Source organism: Pongo abelii, chromosome 4 (assembly GCF_028885655.2).
Source record: "Pongo abelii isolate AG06213 chromosome 4, NHGRI_mPonAbe1-v2.0_pri, whole genome shotgun sequence".
In the NCBI taxonomy this organism is placed as follows: domain Eukaryota; kingdom Metazoa; phylum Chordata; class Mammalia; order Primates; family Hominidae; genus Pongo; species Pongo abelii.
Window position 1 is genome coordinate 187,679,167 of NC_071989.2, and position 12,596 is coordinate 187,691,762.

Genomic DNA, 12,596 nt, shown 5'->3' on the forward strand with positions numbered 1-12,596 from the left:
TCTCATCAATGGCAATTAGATTTAAATAATTTAATGATGTTCAGTTATGAAGGAAACAAAAATTCAGAACATGCATAAAGTATTAGAAACCTACTATCCAAGATGATGTGTAAAAATACAATTGGGGATTCTATAATCTTTTTAGCTCTCCAGGAAGCCACCCTAACCATCCCTAAACATAGGAGCCTGCTGTCTGTGTTTCACACATGATTTTTAAAAATGTGGCTGGGTGTGGTGGCTCACACCTCTAATCCCAGCATTTTGGGAGGCTGAGGCAGGCAGATCTCTTGAGGTCAAGAGTTCAAGACCAGTCTGGCCAACATGGTGAAACCCCGTCTCTACAAAAAGTAACAAAAATTAGCCGGGTATGGTGGCATGTACCTATAATTCCAGCTACTCAGGAGGCTGAAGCGCAAGAATCACTTCAACCCGGGAGGTGGAGGTTGCGGTAAGCCAAGATCACGCCACTGCACTCCAGCCTGGGCAACAGAGCAAGACTCCGTCTCAAAAAAAAAAAAAAAATTTTTTCAGAGATGTACTGGGTAACTACCTCTGCGTATATGTATATCTGTCCGTGTAAATATATGTAAACACATGTATAGAAACATACGCAGAGAATTTATGTAGTTAAGAGTATCTACCTGCATGCTCACATGAGCCTCACTGATGTTTAATACATACACATATCTTTGCTTCCATTACTAGGAAAACTGATCTAAAATACTATAATGAATGTAGAAGTATTCAAAAAGTTCATTCTTCCTTAAATAAGACAGGCCCACTGCTGCCCCAGGGCCTTAGCACTGGCTGTTACCCTGTCTGGGAAGCTCTCCCTTAGATAGTCCTCTGACTTCCTCTCTCAGTCCCTTAAAGTCTTGGTTTAAATGTCACGTTTTCAGTGAGGCCTTTCCTTATGACCCAGCTTAAAATTGCAGACCTTTCCTCTCACCCATCATGTTCCCTATATCCATTTAAAAGCTTTTATTGTTTTTCTATACGGTATACCACTTAAATACTAAGGATTTTACTTATTGTCTTCCTTTCTCTTGCTAAAATATGTTTCATAAGGGCAGACATTTTTTCTGTTTATTGCTATATCCTGAGCACCTAGAACAGTACCTGGCTTGATAAGTATTTATTGAATGAATGATTTATCGTGTGCATAAAACCAGTTTGACTGCTATATGGAGAGAATGCCTTGTAGGGTAGCAAGAGTTTAAACAGAAAATCCAGACAGATGGGTATAGAAATAGTCTAGTTGGGTGTTAGGAGTAGCTTAACTGTTACCCAGAGGATGGAAGAAATATAAAAGGAGAAAAGAAATAAATCAACTTGCCCTTTTCAGGAAGCATGGGACCTGCTTGCTGCCCAGTCCCATCTCACACACCCATACTGTGCAAGCTCCCAGCCTCTGCTATGGCTTGTGCCAGCCATATGTACTAAGGGGTCTGTGACAGACCAGACACCTTGGTCTGGAGACTCTAGTTCATGTCCTGATGAGTATCAAAGTTATATAAATCCTATAAGTTAATGAGTGAAGGCAGAAAAAGCATTCCAAGCCATTAAGGGAGTATGGTGTGTTTCCAGTATTATTACTCAAAAGTCTTGTTTAGGAAAAAAGGAAAGGCAGAGAGAACTGTATGTTGCTTAATGTAAAATAGTAATAATGGTAATGATAACAGCTAACAATCACTGGATCCTTATTACATCCAAGCATAATGCTATGTGCTTTATAAAGTCCTTATTTAATGAAATAGTAAAATATCAAGGATCTGAAACATTATTTAATCCCGGAAGAGCTACACTTTCTGACCTATAATGCTCAGGTTCCAAGCCCACAATACTTCATCAATTCTAAGTAAAGCCACCCTAACAGTTTTTCATTTTGTAGGTAGACAGTTATATAATCTGGGAAAAATTAAAAATTTCCCCCCATCTCAGTTGCCATATTGGTCACACTTTTGGAATAACATTAAATAGTAGTAGTAATAGTAAGCACCTTTTCCTTGGTTCTGTTATTAGAGAGAATTCTTCTAGGGTTTTATTTGTATTCTTGGTGCAATGCTAATATTTTTGTTTTTGAATCAGGAATGGATGAAGGATACCAGTTGAATACTTCTGAAGCATCTATCAGGTTGATCATATGACCTATGACCTATTAATATGATAGTAATAGATTCTTAATAGTGAACCATTCTTTATTTCCTGGATAAATCCTTCTTCGTCCTAGTTATACTCTTGATGTCTAAGTAACCAGCATTGTTTAAAAACATTAAGAGTACTGGCTCTGATATTACAATGACTTAACAGGGTGGGTCTGCTGGTGACAAATTCTCTTAGTTTTCTTTCATATGAGAATGTCTTTATTTCACCTTCATTCCTGAAAGATTTTTGCTAATATAGAACTCTAGGTTTATGGTTATTTCTTTCAGCACTTTGAAATAATTAATCCACTTCCTTCTGGCATCCATGGTTTCTGATGAGAAATTCAGTGATTCAGATTTTTGCCCCGCCACCAAGTAGTGTATCAATTTTCCCTGGTTGCTTTCAAGATTGTTTTTTACTTCCATTTTTAGAATTTAATTATGGCTGGGCATAGTGGTTCACACCTGTAATCTCAGCACTTTGGGATGTGAAGGCAGGCGGATCACTTGAGGCCAGGAGTTTGAGACTGGCCTGGGCAAAATATGGCGAAACCCTTTCTCTGCGAAAAATACAAAACTACCTGGGTGTGGTAGTGCATGCCTGTAGTCCCAGCTACTTGGGAGGCTGAGGAGGCATGGGAATCGCTTGAACCCAGGAGGTGAAGGTTGCAGTGAGCCAAGGTTGTGTACCACTGCACTTCAGCCTGGGCGACAGAGTGGACTCTGTCTCAAAAGAAAAAAAAAATTTGATTATGATGCATCTGGGCGTGGATTTCTTTGGGTTTACCCTGTTCCTATAGATTGAAATCTTTTGTCAAATATAAGCTTTTAGCCATGATTTCTTCAAATACATTTTCAGCACCAAACATTTTCTCCTTCTCTGGGACTCCAGTGAGACAAATATTAGATCTTTTATTGTTGTCCCATACATCCCTGAGGTGCTCTTCATCTTTATTTTTTCTCAGTCTTTTCTCTCTGTGTTGTTCAGATTGAATAATTTCTTTTAATCTGTCTTCAAGTTAATTCTTTCCTGTTTTCACCCTTCTGCTGTTGGACCTATTTAGCAAGATTTCTATTTTCTCTATCAATAAATAAGTATTTGTATATTAAAAATACTGTAGGGCCAGGTGCGGTGGCTTACACCTGTAATCCCAGCACTTTGAGAGGCCAAGGCTGTTGGGTCACGAGGTTAGGATTTCAAGACCAGCCTGGCCAACATAGTGAAACCCCGTCTCTACTAAAAATACAAAAATTAGCCAGGCATGGTGGCACATACCTGTAGTCCCAGCTACTCAGGAGGCTGAGGCAGGAGAATCGCTTGAACCCGGGAGGTGGAGGTTGCAGTGAGTCGAGATCACACCACTGCACTCCAGCTTGGGCAATAGAATGAGACTTCGTCTCAAAAAAAAAAAAATTGTATATTTTTCACTTCCAGAATTTCCACTTAGTTCTTTTTTATATGCTCATTTTCTTTGCTGAGATTTTATTTCCATTTCTTTAGAGTGTATTCACTCTGACTTGTTGGAACAAGTAAGGCAGATGCTTTAAAGTCCTTATAAGATAATTGTATCATCTCACTTGATGTCTGTTGGTTATCTTTTCCCATGTAAGTTGAAATGTTCCTGGGTCTTTATATTCTCAGTAACTTCAAAAGGTGTCATGGGCATTTAGAATATTATGTTATAAAACTCTGTGTCTTCTTGAAATCCAACAGAAAATGTTGATATTTCTGTATTAGCGGGCAGTCAACCTGGTTGAGCTTAGACTACAAAGTCCAACCAGCTTTCTGTGGGTTGTGGTTTCCATGTCAGTTTGGTTGTCAGAGACTTCACACTGTTGCTTGACTCTTGCTCACATGTGTGTCACTCTGCGGCCAGTATGGAATTTAAGCAGCGGTCTCTCTTATTCTCAGAGTCCATGTGTGCTGCTTCGGGGGTCAGATTCATGCATACGTATCTCGCAGGTGAGCCCAGGAGTTCTTAAATAACTTCCAAGGTCATTTTCCCAAATTCTCCCCTGTCTATGTCTGCAGTAGTTTCAGGTTCCCTGTGCTGTCCTTTTTACTCTTCTGGCTACAGTGCAGGCGTCTGTAGTTGCCCTGCTCTGCTGTGACTTCCAGTGACTGTCCTTATGCAGAGCCAAGCAGCAGGAGGACAAAGAAAAGATGAAGTGGGGCTTCTTGCTACCCTTCTTGGGACCACAGATCCCTTGCTTGGGGAAGAAGGATCCTCTCCTCATGTTTTTGAGTTCCTGTCAGCTCGCAGTGGCACTGCTGTTGTAGCAGCCACCAGAGGATTGCTTAAGTGCTGGGGTGCAATAGAACGGAGAAAGGGGGAAAAATAGGCAATTCCCCCTGCTCTCTCTAAGCATTAGAAGTCCTTTTCCTGCTCCTTGAACTGGCCCTAGAGCTTTTCCTGGAGAACCTCCTCTGCCTTCTCCTGCCTCAGTGCCTGTTTTCAGATTGCTGTATAAGTTTAGTACAGAAGACAGCTGAGGAAAAAAAGGTAAGCTCACCACTGGTTCAGTGGTACTTTGGATTTTGGTCTTCCTCCCCAATTCACCTGCTACTGTTTACTTCTCAGGGCCTTCAAATAATTGCTTCATGCTTTCTGTTCAGGTTTATCAGTGGAAGAGACATGGTGGAATAGGCCTACTCCACCTTATCAGGAAGAGGATCCTCTACTTTGGTTTTAATTTGATCTTTGTCTAACTTCTTAAGGTGGAAACATAGGTCACAGATTATGGGCCATTCTTATTTACTGTAAAAACATTTAAAGCTCCCTCCGCAGGCAGGAGAGTCAGCTAGCCACCCAAGAAAACATCATGAAAGATACCGATATCAAGACACTACTGTATACCCATCTTTTATGCATATTTTCAATTATCCTAAGTGTCTTCATTCCATCACTCTTCTTGGAGAACTTCTCAATATTGGAAACACACTTGACATGGTTGTGCATCTGTTCTGGTTTTGTAACTGCTGTCAGTCTAGTACTATATTTAGTAGTGAAACCAAGTACATCCTCTAAAAGAAGTTCATTATCACACAAGGTAACCAGATTTTTGAAATGCTGTATCTACTTTCTTATGTCTTGTTTCTCCTTTCATGTAATTTTTGTTCTATATGGAGCACCACTAATAGAGTTGGCATTGGAAACATTTTTATTTGCAGTTATTTTGTCTACTTTTACTATCGTGCCTTGGTTATGTTTGTTAGGACCAAACCTCAAAGCATGGCTAAGAGTTTTCAGTAGAAATGGAGTTACATCCTAGACTCCACATCACTACAATTTCTAGTTTTGTAGGAGCATGGCTTGGAGTACTTCCTATTCCTTGACTGGGAAAGACCATGGCAGGTATGGCCTGTACACTTGGAGCAACCTTTGGCTATGTGGCTGGCCTTGTTATTTCACCACTCTGGATATACTGGAATAGAAAGCAACTTACATACAAGAACAATTAACTGGAGCAAAGGGAGATATTTCTTTGTGCAGATTCTGTAAGGGCTGTGCAGAAATGTGTATGGTCAAAGCCAAGCAGTTCCATTTACAGCACTGTTTTTTATGTAGTTACAACATGATGTGATTGTAGCTTTTTAAACTATGAAACCCCTGAGAGATTGTACCTTCTAGTTGAAATAAAGTATTTATAATAGAAAAAAAATATTTAAAGCTGTATAATTTCCTCTAAGCATTGCTTTGGCTGTAACACATAAAATACTATCTCATTCCATTGTGATTTCCTCTTTGACTTCTCAGACCTTACAAATTCACTGCTTAATTTTCAAACATGAGGATTTCCCAAATAGTTGAAATGTAATTCTTTAGTTGTCTTTTTTTAATTGTAACGTTTTGTGTTTGTTTGTATATGTGTACAATATACGTAACATAAAATTTGCCATTTTAGCCATTTTTAGTGTATAATTTGGAGGCATTTAAATACATTCACATCGTTGTGGAACCAGCACCACCATCCATCTCCGGAACTTTTTCATCTTTCCTAATGAAAACTCTATACCCTTTAAGCAATAGCATCCCATTCTCCGCTTCTGCCAGCCCCTGGTAACCTCTGCTTTCTGCCTCTATGAATTTGACTACTCTAGATACCTCATATGAGTTGAATCATGCAATATTTGTCTTTTTGTGACTGGCTTATTTCACTTAGCATAATGTCTTCAAGCTTCATCCTTGAAGTGGATTCAGCATGTCACTGCCAGTCTTTTTATACCCAAACTAACTTCCCCATTCATGTTTATTTTTTATTCAAATTTAATATTTAAATAATAGCAGAAATGGTTTAGGAGTACCGTTATTACTGAGTCTTTCATATTTAAGACTGTGTTTTGCCTTTCTCTGCACATGTGTGGAGTGCTGACCATGTGGAGTTCTTGAGTCACATCAGTCTGCCATCAGTTCTTGCAGGCATGCCCCCATTGTCTTTCGGCATCCCGTGTTCCTGAGAAAATCTCTTCTGCCAGTTTTTTAAAAATTTGTAGGTAATCTTTTTTTTTTTTTTTTTCATAAGCATCAACTCAGAACTAACTTTTAAGTCTAAATTCCATGAAGGTATACTGAATCCTACTATTAAGTTTTCTGTAGTACAAAAATATGTTTGAACTTAAAATGATTAATATTTTCCAGAATAGCAAATACTTTGTTCTTTTTCTAATTTGATTTTTGAAATACATACACAGAAGAATGTGTAAAATCTGTACTGTTCAACAAAAACCTACATACTCTTCTAAGCCCTTTATAAATATTAACTAACTTTTGTTCTTATGTCAGCACTATAAGATTAGGTACCATTTAACAAATTTGGACAATAGAGCGCAGAGAGGTTAAGAAACCTACACAAGGTGTGGTGGCTCACGCCCGTAATCCCAGCACTTTTTGAGGCCGAGGCGGGCGGATCACAAGGTCAGGAGATCGAGACCATCTTGGCTGACACGGTGAAACCCCGTCTCTACTAAAAACACAAAAAATTAGCCGGGCGTGGTGGCAGGCACCCATAGTCCCAGCTACTCGGGAGGCTGAGGCAGGAGAATGGCATGAACCCAGGAGGTGGAGCTTGCAGTGAGCCGAGATCGCGCCAGTGCACTCCAGCCTGGATGACAGAGAGAGACTCTTGTCTCACAAAAAAAAAAAAAGAAAGAAAAGAAACCTGCCCAAGGTCACACAGCTAATAGTGGTGGAGCTCCAGAGTTCATTTTGAGTTCATTAACTCAAAAGTCCGAAGTTTCATCTTAGTGTTATCGTAACCACTGTGCCCTTCTGCTTCTCTTTTTAGTTAATAATGATAAAGACAAATGAAGAAAAAAGAAAGCAGGCCAGGCATGGGGGCTCGCACCAGTAATCCCAGCACTTTGGGAGGCCAAGGTGGGTGGATCACCTGAGGTCAGGAGTTCAAGATCAGCCTGGCCAACATGGTGAAACCCCATCTCTACTAAAAAGACAAAATTAGCCAGGCATGGTGGTACATGCCTGTAGTCCCTGTAGTCCCAGCTACTTGGGAGACTGAGGCAGGAGAATCACCTGAACCCAGGAGGCAGAGGTAGCAGTGAGCCGAGATTGCGCCATTGCACTACAGCCTGGGTGATGAGCGAAACTCCATCTCAAAATAATGATAATATAATAATAATAATAAAGCAGATATCCAGTTACCAGAGCCCAGATCAAGAAACAGAACATTGCTAGTGCCATGGAAATGCTTTGTGTGCATCTCCTCATTCACATCCTCTTACCTCTCTCTACCAAGATATAACCAGTATTCTGACTTCTGTGATACCTCCTTTCCCTCTCTTTATACTATTGCCATTTATCATTGAATTTCTAAACAATATATCTGTTTTGGTCTGTTTTAAAACTTTAAATTGAATCTTTATATATATATATACACACACACACACACATACACATATACATATATATTATGTGCCTTTGCTTACTTATTCATTCATATTGATATGTGTAGCTTTAGTTTATTAATGTTCACTGTTAGTTATTCCATTGTATAAACACTTGACAATCTTGTTATCCACTTTTTGATGATGGGCATTTGTGATGTTTCCAGTTTTTGCTGTTGTACACAATGCTATGTGAAGAATCATGAATTCTCATACTGTTGCAAGGTGGAGTTACTAAGTGCATGTACCTAGTGGTAGACTTGCTATATCAGCTAATGTGCTTGCTCTAGGCTGTACTAAACTATTTTTCGAATGCTTGAATCAGATTGGATTTCCACCAGGAGTATGTGGAAGTTCCCACTATTGCATCTTTCCAAAATCTGAAGCTGTCAGTTTGAATTTTTACGTTTTGTTACTTGGGCGGATGTGGTAATGGCATCTTGTTGCAGCTTTAATCGGCTTTCCCTTGGTTACTGTTGAGATTGGGCATCTTTGCTTACATTTGCAGACCATTCAGGCTTCCTTTCCTTAAGTGCTTATTCAAGTCTTTTGCCCATTTTTCTAGTGGGCTTGGTGTTTCATAAGCATTATTTTCCAAGTCTCCATTCTAGTTTTTTGTGGGTCATGTGTTGCAAATATCTTCTCCCAGTAGGTAGTTTCTATTTTTTTAGCTTTTATTTTTATTTTTATATTTTGAGACAGGATCTTGCTCTGCCTCCCAGGCTGGAGTGCAGTGGCATGATCACGGCTCACTGCAGACTTGAACTCCTGGGCTCAAGCGATCCTCCCACCTCAGCCTCCGAGTAGCTGAGACCACATGTGTGCACCACCATGATCTGGTAGTTTTTAAATTATTTGTAGAGATGGGCTCTCACTATGTTGCCCTAGGTGATTTAAAATTCCTGGTCTCAAGAAATCCTCCCACATCAACCTCTTGAAGTGCTGGGATTACAGGTGCGAGCCACTGCACTCAGCTTTTTATCTTTTTTTATAATGTCGTTTGATGACTAGAAGCACTTAATTATTCTCCCAACATTTTTCTTCTTTTGTTCTTTATACTTCTTTTTTCTTCTCATTTTTTGTTTTTATTATTTTTAAAATTTATTTCCTGAACCTCTTCATAGCTTCCAAACTTAATATTTTCTGTGTATAATTTATCTTTGAATAGAAGCAGTTCTGTCTCGACTTTGTATTTCTCTAATAGTGTAAATGGATTCTCTTTTGCTTGTTATGTTGTTTAATACATAGCACCTTAAATGTTCCCAAAGAACTTGAGTTGGCTGGCTGACCCCCATGCAGAGGTGGGGCAACAGGGAGCTACCAATTCACATGTCACCTGCTGGTATTTTCTTTTCTTTTTTTTTTTTTTTTTTGAGACGGAGTCTCTCTCTGTCACCCAGGCTGGAGTGCAGTGGCGCGATCTCGACTCACTGCAAGCTCCGCCTCCCAGGTTCACGCCATTCTCTTGCCTCAGCCTCCTGACTAGCTGGGACTACAGGCATGTGCCACCATGCCTAGCTAATTTTTTTTGTATTTTTTAGTAGAGACAGGGTTTCACCATGTTAGCCAGGATAGTCTAGATCTCCTGACCTTGTGATCTGCCCACCTCGGCCTCCCAGGGTGGTGGGATTACAGGTGTCAGCCACTGCACCCAGCCACCTGCTGGTATTTTCATACTCAGTTTGACAGGTCCTCTATTTGGGGTTACTTGGTTGTGTGTGTTTTGGAGGTGGAGCCTGCTTGTCTTTCCACTTCTTCTCTCTTTTCACGTAAGCACATCAGGTTGGAAAAAAGAGGCCTGGTTAATGCTTATTTCTTGCTTCACAGGAAAGCCTGTGCCCATAGGCCTTTGGTTTGTTTGTTCAGTGTTGATCTCTCTCTGTTGACGTTGATCAGCAATCAAAAAGCTGATTCTCAGGTTGCAGTTCCAGTCCTCTACCCCTTATTTTGTCTGGGATAAGAAATAGGATCTAAGGAAATGGAAGTCTGAGTAGCTACAAGGTCCTTTTCCAGCCTCCTCTCAAACAGTTCAGCAGATCCCCTTGCCTGTCCCTACCACCAGTTCTCATCTTTAAGGAATGGATATTTAGGAAATGGTGGGATCCTTTAGGACTGTCTTACCCCTGCTTACCCCTGAATAAATTACAGCCTGCTTAAAGTTTAAGGGGAAGAAACCTCTAGATTGTGTCATCCTCCTTTAAGAGTTTAAGTTTCATATATGTTCTGGTACTTTATGTTCCAGAGGAGTATATTCTCAAAGGGTAGTTTACATACTATATTAGCCTGTTCTCACATTGCTGTAAAGAAACACCTGAGACTAGGTAATTTATTCATTTATTTATTTTTTGGTTTTTTTTTTGTTTTTTTTTTTTTTGAGACAGAGTTTCACTCTTGTCACCCAGGCTGGAGTGCGATGGCTCAATCTCGGCTTGCTGCAACCTCCACCTCCCGGGTTCAAGTGATTCTCCTGCCTCAGCCTCCTCAGTAGCTGGGATTACAGGTGCACACCATCACACCCGGCTAATCTGTGTGTGTGTGTTTTTAGTAGAGATGGGGTTTCGCTATGTTGGCCAGGCTGGTCTCAAACTCCTGACCTTGGGTGATCTGCCCACCTCAGCCTCCCAAAGTGCTGAGATTACAGCCATGAGCCACCATGCCTGGCTGAGACTGGGTAATTTATAAGAAAAGTTTAATTGGCTTATGGTTCTACAGGCTATACAGGAAGCATTAGTGCCAGCATCTGCTTCTAGGGAAGCCTCAGGAGGCTTACAGTCATAGTGGAGGGCAAAAGGGGAACAGGCACATCAAATGATAAAACCAGGAGCAAGAGAGAGTGACAGGGGGAGGTGCTACACACTTTTAAGTGGCCAGATCTCACGAGGACTCACTCACGATAGGGAGGACAGTACCAAGAGGGATGGTGCTAAACCATCATAAGAAACCACTCCCATGATCCAGTCACCTCCCATAAGGCCCCACCTCCAACACTGGGGATTACATTTCAATATGAGATTTAGGTGGGGACACACATCCAAACGATATCATTCTGCCCCTGGCCCCTCCTAATCTTATGTCTTTCTCACATTTCAAAATACAATCCTGCCTTTCCACTAATCCCTAAAGTCTTAGCTTGTTCCAACATTAACTCAAAAGTCCACAGTCTCTTCTTAGACAAGGCAAGTCCCTTCTACCTATGAGCCTATAAAGTAAAAAACAAGTCAGTTACCTCCAAGATATGCTGGGGGTATAGGCATTGGGTAAACACTTCTGTTCCAAAAGGGAGAAATCTGCCAAAAGACAGGGGCTATAGGCCCCATGCAAGTCCAGAAACCATCAGGGCAGTCATTAAATCTTAAAGCTTCAAAATTATTTTCTTTGACTGTGTATCTCACATCCAGGGCACTCTGCTGCGAGGGGTGGACTCCCTAGGCGTTGGGCAGATCTGCCCACATGGCTTTGCAGTGTTCAGTCCCTGCAGTGCTCTCATGGGTTGTAGTTGAATGTCTTTGGCTTTTCCACATGCAGGGTGCAAATTGCCAGTGCATCTTACATTCTGGAGTCTGGAGGGCAGTGGCCCTCTTCTCACAGGTGCACTAGGCAGTGCCCCAGTAGGGATTTTACATGGGGGCTCCAATGCCACATTTCTCCTCTGCACTGCCCTAGTATAGGTTCTCTGTGTGGCCTCTGCCCCTGCAGCAGGCTTCTACCTGGACACCTAGGCTTTTCTATACATCCTCTGAAATCTAGATAGAGGTTCCCAAGCCTTAACTGTTGAACTGTCTATACCCACAGGCTTTATATACCATATCAAAGCTGCCAGGGCTTACAGCTTGCACCCTCTAAAGCAGCAGCCTGAGCTGTAACCTGGCCCCTTTCAGCCATGGGTGGATCTGGAGTAGCTGGGATGCAGGGAGCAGTGTCCCAAGGCTGTGCAGGGCACCGGGCCCTGGGCCTGGCCCAGGAAACCATTCAGTCATCCTAGGCCTCTGGTGGGAGGGGCTGCTGTGAAGGTCTCTGAAATGCCTTTGAGGCCTTTTCCCCATTGTCTTGGCTTATTAGTACTTGGGTCCTTTTTACTCATGCAAATTTCTGCAGCCTGCTTGAATTCCTTCCCTGAAAATGGGCTTTTCTTTTCTACCACGTGGCCAGGCTGCAAATTTTCCACTTATTCCCTTTTAAATATCAGTTCCGGTTTTAAGTCATTTCTTTGTTCTCACATCAGAGCATAGATTGTTAGCAGCCAACCCACCTCTTGTGTGCTTTGCTGCTTAGAAATTTCATCCACCAGATGCCCTAAGTCACCACTCTCTCAAGTTCAAAGTTCCACAGATCCCTAGGGCAGGGGCACAGTGCAGCCAAGTTCTTTGCTAAAGCATAGCAAAAGTGACCTTTGCTCCAATTCCCAGTAAGTTCCTCATTTCCATCTGAGACCTTAACCAAGACTTCACTGTCCATACCACTATCAGCATTTTGATCACAACCATTTAACCAGTTTCTAAGATGTTCCAAACTCTCCCTTATCTTCCTGTCTTCTTCTGGGTCCTCCAAAC

General features: G+C 41.3%; 1 protein-coding gene and 1 pseudogene across 19 annotated transcripts in view; both read left to right on the forward strand.

The window, feature by feature from the left end:
- Window positions 1-12,596, forward strand: part of ZFP2 (ZFP2 zinc finger protein) — a 47,283-nt gene that overhangs the window by 31,183 nt on the left and 3,504 nt on the right. The gene's annotated exons all lie outside the window — the stretch shown is intronic.
- Window positions 700-5,807, forward strand: LOC134761476 (phosphatidylinositol-glycan biosynthesis class F protein-like; annotated as a pseudogene).